This window comes from Lactuca sativa, chromosome 1 (genome assembly GCF_002870075.4).
Source record: "Lactuca sativa cultivar Salinas chromosome 1, Lsat_Salinas_v11, whole genome shotgun sequence".
NCBI classification, from domain to species: Eukaryota; Viridiplantae; Streptophyta; class Magnoliopsida; order Asterales; family Asteraceae; genus Lactuca; species Lactuca sativa.
The window spans coordinates 189,121,946-189,133,433 of record NC_056623.2 but is presented as its reverse complement, the minus strand read 5'-3'; positions in this window follow the sequence as shown (position 1 = coordinate 189,133,433).

Genomic DNA, 11,488 nt, shown 5'->3' with positions numbered 1-11,488 from the left:
ATCACATTTGGGGTGCTAGGCTCACAAAGTCATCAAGGAATCCAAGCTACTAAAAGGTATGTTATTCTACATGACTTTCGTATTACAAGTTCCCCATAACATGCTAGATAGGAAGTAAACCTTGGAAAATAAAATTTGCATGTATTTAGAGAAAACATAGATCCAAGGTTTCTAGGGTTGCATTTACACCATAGGAGTGTTAGAATGCTCAAAACCCAACAGTGGTATCAGAGCCTAGGCTTGTTTTCTTGATACTTGATGCAAACTTGTTGAAAAAGCTCAAAAATTTGCACTCTGCAGCATGAACTAGCCGAGTCCATGGGGGGACTCGACGAGTCCATGTGAAAACTCATCCTACTCATCGAGTAGGTTCATGCACTCGACGAGTAGGAGCCCCAGAATGCAATTTTTCAGGTTTTGTTGCTGGAAATGGACTAGAAACATTACCCCAAACTGTTTTGGTGGTTTAAAACTTATTTTAGATGGTGTAATGTTTATACTAATCCATTTACAATGGCTAATATCAAAATTCCATGTTTTATATATGTTAATATGATTCTTGAAATTTTGATATGAATGTTCATCTTCTTATGAGTTCTAGAAGATCATAGGAATTATGTGTAATTTGCTTGTAAGTATGATTCTTGATCTTAATGACTAATGATGGAGTTCATAACTTGTCCTCAAGTTATGGATAACCAAAATTCACTTCTTTAAAAGTGTCATTAAAGAATAAGAGGTTACATAAAATGAAGAGTCTTCATTTTAATGGACCATTAAACTCATAAGTTATGAAATGAAAAGTCTTGAATAGTTTCAATACTTTACCTCAAGTTTTGGAATTTGTAAAGTCTTACACCCTAATACTTTAATTTCCAAATTGAATCTTAGAGTTTTAAAAGTTTAAAATTCAACCCTTATACTATTATTATATTAAAAGTTTAAATATATAGATATGTATAAGAATAAGTCAGTCTTACCGTTAGTAGGCCTCATTCACGAAGACGGTCTATAGGGGGGGGGGTATAAAGTTTTTGCCTATAAAATGGCAGCTTAATGGGTGTCCACTCTCACCCACCGCTCCCTTGACTGGTAGAGGGTCATTAGCTGAACGGGTAGGACAAGGACTTTAAATCCTCATTAAAAGTATAATGAAATTATAAAGTAACTATACATTAATAGTTCCCAATCTTAGTTACTTTAGGAAAATGTGCAATATGTGCTAACCCATGAAATTACACTTTGTACCTTACCAAGTCGTTAGTGGAGCGCGTGTGGCTAACCGGCACGCTAACAAGGACTAGTAAGAGTAGCAAGGGGTAACTTAATTTTATCATAGATCGGTGGAGCGCATGTGGTTAACCGGGACATCGATTAGGTGATAAAAGTTAAGGGTACCAAGTCATTTTGCATGGTTATTCACACCTTGTTTGTGATCCTCGGCATCCCAGTCACAAACTTGAGAGGGCACAATCGAGATTCAAACATGCCATTGAAAGTTCAATGTATCTCAAAAGATCTAGGAATTTCAAATCCAGTAAAACTTAATAATCTATTTCGTTTTCGTGGTAGAAATTGGTAAATTGTCATGTACCTACCTTCAAATATTTTATAGCTTGGATTACGGCATCCCTCTTCCAACTATAAATAGTTTGTTGGGTCCTAGCCTTAATATTTCATTTGGGTGACTTATTAAGGCCTCTTTATCTAATAAAACTTGTCTTTCTTTCTTTCCAGATGTCTTCTAACACTGCTACTAGCTCAAACCCCACAGGATCCTTTTCCCTAATGAACTTGTGTGGGAAAGTCATTTTTTATGGTTCCAATTTTAATGAATGGATTAGGAACATCAGAATGATTACTCGCTATGAGGGCAAAGTGTATGTCCTCGATAAGGAGCTAAAGGTTATCGATGAGTCAACTGCTACTCCTGAGGAGATTGCTGAGTACACTACCCGTGAGAAAGATGCCACTAAGGTGTCTTTCATCATGCTAGCCACAATGACAGCAGAACTCCAGAAATCCTATGAAGATTTCTACCCTTTTGAGATGCACCAGGATCTGATCGATAGGTACCATTAGAGTGCTCGTCAGGAGAGGTATGAAATCATTTCCTCCATGATAACAGCTAGGATGAAAGAAGGAGAACCCCTGACCGGTCACTTGCAGAAAATGCAAAGGTTCATGGACCGGTTATTGAAGCTTAATGTGGACTTTCCTGAGGACATGGCGATTGACATCATTCTCCATTCCTTACCTCCAAGTTATGATCAGTTTCGTATGAATTATCATATGAACAAGGAGGAAGTCACACTAAGCAAGCTTCAAGAACTTTTAAGGACCGCTGAAAGTGGCTTTAAAGGTAAATCAGTTGTTACTCCTACTCCTACTACTGCTCCTATCTTGGCAATTGGGCAGGGAAAGGGGAAGAATAGAAAGACCCCTTCGAAGGGTACCAAGGGAAAGTCTCTTGATGGCTCATCTTCAAGTGGAACCAAGATAGGTTCCATTCCTCCTTCTTCAAACCCAAATGAAGCACAATACTTCTACTGCCAGGAAAAGGGGCACTGGAAGCGAAGTTGCCCCAAATACTTGCAGGATGTAAAGGATGGGAAAGTTAAACCTACCCATGTAGGTATTTACACTATATTGTCTAAAAACTCATTGTATACTAACTCTTGGGTGTTGATACAGGTTGTGGTACTAAGAAGAAATGAGAAAGTGGAGCACAGGAAGATAAACTTAATCATGGGGAATAGGAAAGCATCACCTGTTACCAAGATAGGAGTTTATTCTTTATTGCTTAATAATGGGTTAATGTTAGATTTGAATAAATGTTGTTACTCGTCTGAAATGGCGAGAAATATTATTTCCTTTCATGGCTTGTACAAAAAAGGGTTTTCCTTTTCATTTGATAATGATAATAGTGTTATTAATGTTTACTACAATGATGTATTTTACTTTAAAGCATTACCTTGTGATGGTGTATATGAAGCTGTGAATGTTGTAGATAATCTAGGAAATAATGTGTTGTGTAGTGATTCTTCAAATAGCATAGACAAAGCATACTTGTGGCATGGCCGTCTTGGACATGTTAACAAGAAGCGCATGGGCCAACTCCAAAAGGCTGGAGTTTTGGAATCATTTGACCTAAAGTCGGATGATAGTTGCGAGTCTTGTTTACCTCGAAAAATGACAAAGTCACCATTCACTGGTACTTGTGAGAGGGGTGAGGGGTTGTTGGACCTCATATACACTGATGTGTGTGGACCCTTCAAAACTGCCACAAGGGATGCTAATCGATATTATGTGACTTTTACTGATGATTATAGTAGATATGGATATATCTACTTAATCAAGCATAAGTCAGAAAACTTTGAGAAATTCAAAGAGTTTAAGCAGGAAGTGGAGAATCAACTGGGCAGGAACATTAAGATGCCCCGATCCGATCGGGGAGGAGAGTATCTTAGTATCGAGTTCCTTGACTATCTTAAGGAATGTGGGATTGTCTCACAATTGACACCTCCTAGGACACCACAGCTGAATGGTATGGCTGAGAGGGGCAATCGAACCTTGTTGGACATGGTTCGTTCCATGATGAGTCGAGCTTCGTTACCAATCTCATTCTGGGGGTATGCCTTAGAGACTGCCGCCCATATCCTAAAGCTAGTCCCTACTACAAAGGTTGCCAAAACACCTCATGAGATGTGGAATGGGAAAGTTCCCAATTTGGACCACATCAAAATTTGGGGTTGCGAGGCATTCATGAGGCGTGAGTCTTATGATAAGCTTGAACCTCGAAGTGAGAGGTGTATTTTTATCGGCTACCCATAGAGATCCTTTGGTTACCTCTTCTACAGACCCAGTGATAATGTGGTCTTTGTAGCAAGGATATGAGTCTTTCCCGAGAGAGTTCATGAGCCAGGGAGACAGTGGGAGGCGAATTGACCTTGAAGAAATTCAAGAGTCAAGTGATGAAGGAACCTCAAACCCTAGCAATCAACCTGAGGAGGAAACTCCTATTGATCCGACTGACGAGCACATACCTCTGAGGCATTCCACAAGAGTTAGTAATGCACCTGAGCATTACTTTGGTTTCCATATTAATGAAGAAGGTGATACGCTTACTAGTGATAGTACACTGGTAAATATGGATGGACCTAATAGCTATACGGAAGCCATGGCAGGCCCTGAGGCTGCTAAATGGAAAGAGGCTATGGACAGCAAGATACAGTCCATGTATGATAATCAAGTTTAGAACTTGGTTGACAATGTACCAGGTCGTAAGACAGTCAAGTGTAAATGGATCTTCAAAAAGAAGACCGACATGGATGGTAACGTACACATTTATAAGGAACGACTGGTTGCAAAGGGCTATTCTCAAACTCTGGGAGTTGATTATGATGAGACCTTTTCACCACTAGCAAATATTAAGTCTATCAGGGTTATGTTAGCCATTACTGCTTTTCATGACTATGAAATATGGCAAATGGATGTCAAAACCGCTTTCCTTAATGGAAAGTTGGCTGAGTATGTTTACATGAGTCAGCCAGAGGGTTTTTTCAATACAGAGAACCCTAATAAGGTGTGTAATCTTGAGAAATCCATCTATGGGTTGAAACAAACACCTCGCAGATGGAATCTTTGTTTTGATGAGAAAGTCAAAGTGTTTTTCTTTTTGAGGAGCGAGGATGAGTCATGTGTATATGTTAGGGCTAGTTGGAGTATAGTTAGCTTTTTGGTGTTGTATGTGGATGACATACTACTCATAGGAAATGACATCCCAACCTTGCAGGAGGTTAAGTCCTGGCTTGGGAAGTGTTTCACTATGAAGGACCTTGGGGAAGCTGCCTATATCCTAGGGATAAGGATATTGAGAGACAGGAGTAAGAGACTAATTGGACTTAGTCAGAGTACTTACTTGGATAAGGTGCTGAAGAGGTTTAGTATGCAGGATTCCAAGAAAGGGGAATTACCGATCCAGAGTAACGCCAGACTGTGTAACACTTAGAGTCCGAGTACTGAGGCTGAGATAGCTGAGATGAGTCATGTACCATATGCTTCCGCTGTGGGCTCAATCATGTATGCTATGACCTGTACTCGCCCTGATGTGGCCTTTGCCTTGAGCATGGTCAGGAGATATCAATGGAACCCTATCAAGGCTCACTGGACTGCGATAAAGAACATTCTCAAGTATCTGCGAAGGACAAAGGACTGGGTCCTCACCCTTGGTCGCAGTGATGACTTGAGAGTGGCAGGTTATAGCGATGCTAGCTTTCAGACTGATAGGGATAATTTCCGCTCTCAGTCAGGCTGGGTCTTTATCCTAAATGAAGGAGAAATTACTTGGAAAAGTTCCAAGCAGGAGACGGTAACTGATTCAACTTTTGAATCAGACTATATAGCAGCAAGCGAGGCAGAAAAAGAGGAGATATGGCTAAAGAACTTCATTAGAGACCTTGGAGTTGTACCAGCTATAAAAGAGGCAATGGAAATTTTCTGTGACAGCGAAAGTGCGGTTGCTTTAGCTAAGCAACCAAGGGATCACGGGAGATCCAAACACATTGACAGAAAATACCATTTCATTAGAAATCGGATAGAAGAAGGACTCCTTGTGGAAAAGAGGGTATGTTGGGTCAAAAATATGGTTTATACTTTGCTTTTCTGAGAAATTGTATTTTTATGTATTGTTTAGCTGTTTATGGTCGGTGGGTGTTTACGGCCGTAAACAGGTTTACGGCCGTAAACTCATTTACGGCCCATGTTAACCGGCCCATGTTCCCCTTGTATATATATATATATATAGGTGTTAGGTGTGAGGAATAGAGTGTGATGACCACTAAAGGAGCTTAAGTGTGTGCATTTAAAGGTGTTCTAGAGAGAGAAACTAGAGAGAAGTTTTGTGTGTGAATCTTTGTATCTAGATCTTCATTCTAATCATATCATACATAGATTCATCATCATCATCTTCTTCTTCTCCTTCTCTTCTATCTGATCTGACATCATCCGTTTGATTGGGATTCCGCACCATCAAACGGATCTGATTGATACACAAGCATTTTTGGGGACTTACAATTGGTATCAGAGCTTGGACTGTATCACTCATCTTTGTCAGATCTGGAGCCAATTTGATCTTATTTTGGAAAGATTCTTGCGTTTTTGGATAGATCTCGGAAAATTAGGGGGTATTTTTTCTTTGCCTAAAAACGAGTTTTTGATCGAGTTTTGGAGCAAAAAGGGTGAAAAAACGCTGTTTTTCGTCAAGAACAGCGATTTCTAAAGAGTTTACGGTCTTTGAAGGGTTTATGGTCCGGAGTTTACGGCCGGAAACGAGTTTACGCGTTGGAGTTTACGGCCGGAAACGGGTCGCCGGAGTTTGCGGCCTCAGCTTGGCGGCTTGTGGATCGAACGTGTGCGGCTCGGCTTGGACGGCTTGGGTTAGCAGCAAGATTCGCATCAGGGCTTCATTAAAAAATAAGACACAATTTTGAGGGTGCTGGGTTTCGAAACCTCGACCTCCAGCTCACAAACCAAGCGCCTTACCATCTCGGCTAGCCAAGCACTTGTGATTTCCTTCCGATATTTTAAACTTAACCTCTCCCTGTCGGACCACTTTCACATATTTAACACTTTTAACCCCAAAAATCAATTTCTTTCATTTTTAAATTTCTTTTTCAACCAAAGAATTTTAATTTTTATTTTTTGACTTTTATTTTTGACTTTTTACTTAAAATTTTGACTTTGACTTTAAAGTTTGACCTTAGAGTTTAAACTTTGACCTTCTCGGTTTGACTTTTAAGTTTGACTTTTCAAGTTTGACGTTTTAAATTTGACTTTTAAGGTTGACTTTTGAGGTTTATAGTCAAAGGACATTTTAAATTTAAGTTTGACTTCTAGTTGTGCTTTTAATAGTTTTTGAAGTTTACGAGGGAATTGAAAACATGAAAGAGAGTCGTTAGGAGATGTTAAGACAAATTTTCAACATGTTCGATTATATCCCTAGAGAAAACCCTGGAAGCTCAGTTGCAGCGATTTACCACACTCACCACTGAGATGAATATAGCTGGGATCTTCTTGACCAAATCGTGGGATATCGACGTGGCTGACATCAAGAAGACAAAAGATCTCAATCGTCTTAGTCTAGCTGATATAATTGAAGAACTTGACGCTTTGAATTGTCGAAAAACAATGAGTTCCGCAAACCTTCTGGTCAATGAAGTGTCATGTTCTCATTCATGTGAAGTTTCATGCTCTCAATCATGTGAAGATACGATTAAATTTCTTTGGGAACAAATTGATTTATTAAAAAGGGAAGTTGAGGACCTGAGATATGAAGGATATCAACTCAGGAAAGGACAGAAACCCCTGAAGGCTGAATTAGAAGCAAAAACCAAAGACTTTAGGAAACTTCAGGAAGAGTATAGCAACAAGTGTGAAAATTATAACTATATTAAGAGACAACTTGCTGCTGTAACTGAAGAACTTGACGCCTTAAAAATTAAGTGTGGAAAAACAGACGTTAGTTTTAAAAATTATACCGCGTCAAGTCAGACAGTCGAATCCTTATTTGAAACCCAATTAGAATTCAAAGATAATCAAAACAAGGGTCTTGGGTATGATAGTGTTCCTCCACCTTTCAATGATAACTACACATCCATCCCAATGACACAGGAAGAAATTGATAGGGAGGCACATCTTCGATATGGCAATCCAGCTGGATTTGTGTCACGAGGTATTCAGGTTGAAAATATTAATGTTTCTGCTTCATGTGCAGGTAAAGTAGCAGAAGATGAGAACAAGGAGAAAACCATTGAACAAACCAACATCTCCTTGAACTCTGAATCTGTTGCTTCGAACTCAGTTGTTTCTGATCAACCTGCTGTTGAGAAATACATGCCACCAATTCCAGCGAAACAGAGTGCCTCCTGCAATTGTGCATGTGGGAATAATCAGAGACAAGGCAAGGATAAGCCACTAGGGGCAGAAAGAAACAACTTCACAGTGAAGAAAAAGACATGTTTTCACTGTGGAACACCTGGACACATTGCCAGAAATTGTCCAAATCGCGCATACGTTCCTTACTATGCACGAGGCTGGCAGAACACGCCAAGAGGGAGATACTTCAAAAGAAACCCTCGAGATCACGATCAGACATTGACGACTGGAATGCCAAGAACGTCAAGAATTCAACTCCCAAGGACAAGAATCAAACTCCAAAGGCCAAGAATCCGAATCCCAAGGGCAAGAAGGGAATGTCGGCCAAGAAGTCCAATCCAAGAGATGCTCCCGTGAAGCCAAAATCAAAGTCATCTCAACAGCCGACATCAAGTTCCAAAGCAAGTACTGAGCCACCCATCAGATCGAAAAAGAAATGGGTTAAACCCAACTACAAATGGGTTCCAAAGGCTCACTCTCCCAAATCAACTAATGAATCTAATATTTCTTCATCTTCTGTTTGTGATAAACAGGATATGTTATGGGAGAGAGTATCGTTCAAGGATGACAAAGGTCGACCCAGTTTCAAAATGGACTGGGTTCCAAAGACCAACTAATCCTGATCTGTGTCGGAGAAGCTATGGAGGCATATCATTAGACTTCGGTTTGTTGGTAGTGGCTGTTCCTGGCACTTGATAGGGGACATCTCTGAACATTCAGACATTTGTTTGAGAGTATGTGTCCTTTGCGGGAAGGGAAGAAAGGAAGTGATCACTCACAGGGTTTGTTCTTAATGACATGAAGAATTTTTGGATCTGTTCTAAGATTATGCATGCTGTTCTCAGACCTTCTGGATGCAAATTCAATCGGTGATTTACGGTTTGAGTTTTCTTCTCTATACTCCTGAGTTTTTCTTAAGGTGATTCGCTTTAAAGACAAATTTTTGTTTTAGGATAGTTTAAATTTGCGCATTTACTTTCTTTTCTCTCATATGCACAAATTTAGGGGGAAAAATAAAAACAAAACAAAAATTAGAAAATTTTAAAAAATCCAAAAACATTAGAAAATCAAAAAATAAAAAAAATATGTTGGTTATGAAATGTGCTTGAGGGAGATGTTTTGGGAAGTGATATTATCAAGTGATAACAGGCAACCTGAGTCTACATAACGTACCCAAAGTTGAAGGGTCTATGCTTTGGTTTGATGCGTCGGTAGGCACGAAAGATTCTAAATGGACATGACTAGGCAGAGTTGAACTTAAGAAATCAAATGACTTGACAAATCTTGACCTAGTTAGATCCGTTTAGCCTGACAATACGAAGCTCGGATAGGTTGAGTAGGGAGATATATATGAGAATCTACTAGTCACATTAATTGAACCCGTATCTGGAACCATGGTTAAACTTTTCCTCCATGTGCGGATTCTGTCCTTATTCCGGTATTGATGGGGCAACTGGTAAATTCCGATAAATTAGGTCTGTAGAAAATCATTTTCTTTCTTTCTGTCTGTTAGTCATATGTTAACTCCTCTGCGTGATTGGAAGAAATCCGACCTGGACTGTAACATATGCAACTCTATTTCTCTGCGTGTTATATATATTTGAAGTTCCTCTTATCTGTTAGCCATATGCTGTCTCCTTTGCGTGACTTCCAATCCGACCTGGTACACAGCATATGCAACCTTTCTACTTCTCAACCCATCTGAAACAATAAGTTATAGCAATCTGAATCTATCCTCTCTCTGAATGATTGTGTACTCACCCGGTGTAAGGAGTACTCTAGAAGTTCTTGATTACTGGGGCATATCAGGAAGCGGGAAACATGTTCCAGTACAATTAAAATTGAACACTCAAAGATTTTCTATAGATCTCGCTGCTCAATTTAGGTGGACAACAATATCCCTGGTCGCCGTCAGATGAATGCTCCTTAAGATATAGTATCTAAGAGCTTAGGATCATATATAATATCTAGGAACTTAAGTTCACTTTGTCTTATAACTAATAGTATGTCCTAATTTTTTCACAATCTATCGTGTTTAAGTGGACAACGATATCGGCGATCGACCAGACAAAGACGTGAAGATAAAAGGTACCGACAAGTAGATTAAGGTTGTCTAAAAACTTTGATCCCAAATCATTCTTAAAGTCAGATATCATTTTATTTTTGTTAAATTTGTTCATATTTTCTTCTAATTGAAATATTAGGGGAGAATAAAAAAAACAAAAAAAACAAAAAAAAGTTCAGAAAAATAAATTAAAAAAAATTAGTGTTATTTCTGTTTTATTTCTTTTTCAGAAAATGCGAAAAATCCAAAAATATTTTTGTTTTTGTTTTAATTTGTGTGCTAAGTTTTTCTTTTAGTTTTGTTTTGTCTTGAAAAGTGATTTCAAGTATATATAAGACTCATGAAGTTTGTGTCGAAGATTTCTGAGCCAATGCTTCATCTGTAAGCATCGAACAATTCGCATTTGAAGGAGCAAGAAATGAAGATTATTCTTTCGACATTCAATCTTTCAACCCTAGAAGCAAGGTGAAGCTGAAATTGAAGAATATGTGATGGATTACATTGAAGCCTCCTCAATCAGTCTGCTGATATCTTAAACCTGCTGAAGTGATCTAGAAGTTCAGTTCTCACTGATGTTCTCTTTGAAGATTCTCAAGCTGAAAGCGTTATCTTTCAAGAATCAGTTCGTCAAGCCTCCTCACCCGACGTGCGTTCAAAGCCAAACTCTGAAGAAAAGCCCAACTGCTCAATATAAAGTCATTCATTGAAGATTCATCAAGTTCATCTTTAAGCTGTGAAGAATTTGAAGATTAATGCTGAAGCCAAGTTCCCAATGAAGATTAACAAGAAAACCCAGCTACTTTTTATAGGGAGCTTGTTGGGTCATTTAAGAAAAGAAAAGAAAGCTATAAACCAAGGGGGAGATTGTTGGGTAAAAAATATGGTTTATACTTTGCTTTTCTGAGAAATTGTATATTTATGTATTGTTTATCTGTTTATGGTCGGTGGGTGTTTACGGCCATAAATAGGTTTACAGCCGTAAACTCATTTACGACCCATGTTATCCGGCCCATGTTCCCCTTGTATATATATAGGTGTTCGGTGTGAGGAGTAGAGTGTGATGAACACTAAAGGAGCTTAAGTGTGTGCATTTAATGGTGTTCTAGAGAGAGAAACTAGAGAGAAGTTTTGTGTGTGTGAATCTTTGTATCCGGATCTTCATTCTAATCATATCATACATAGATTCATCATCATCATCTTCTTCTTCTCCTTCTCTTCTATCTGATCTGACATCATCCATTTGATTGGGATTCTGCACCATCAAACGGATCTGATTGATACACAAGCATTTTTGGGGACTTACAGGGTATCATCAGATGAGAACCCAATAGATCCCCTCACGAAGGGACTGAGTAGGGTTAAACATTTACAGCATGCGAGGCACATCGGGCTAAAGGATGATATTAGTTTTAATAATTAGATAGTTTTGAAACTTGTAAAATGTAATTGACATTTGATGATTAAATAAAAGTTGTTGTTTATTTATAA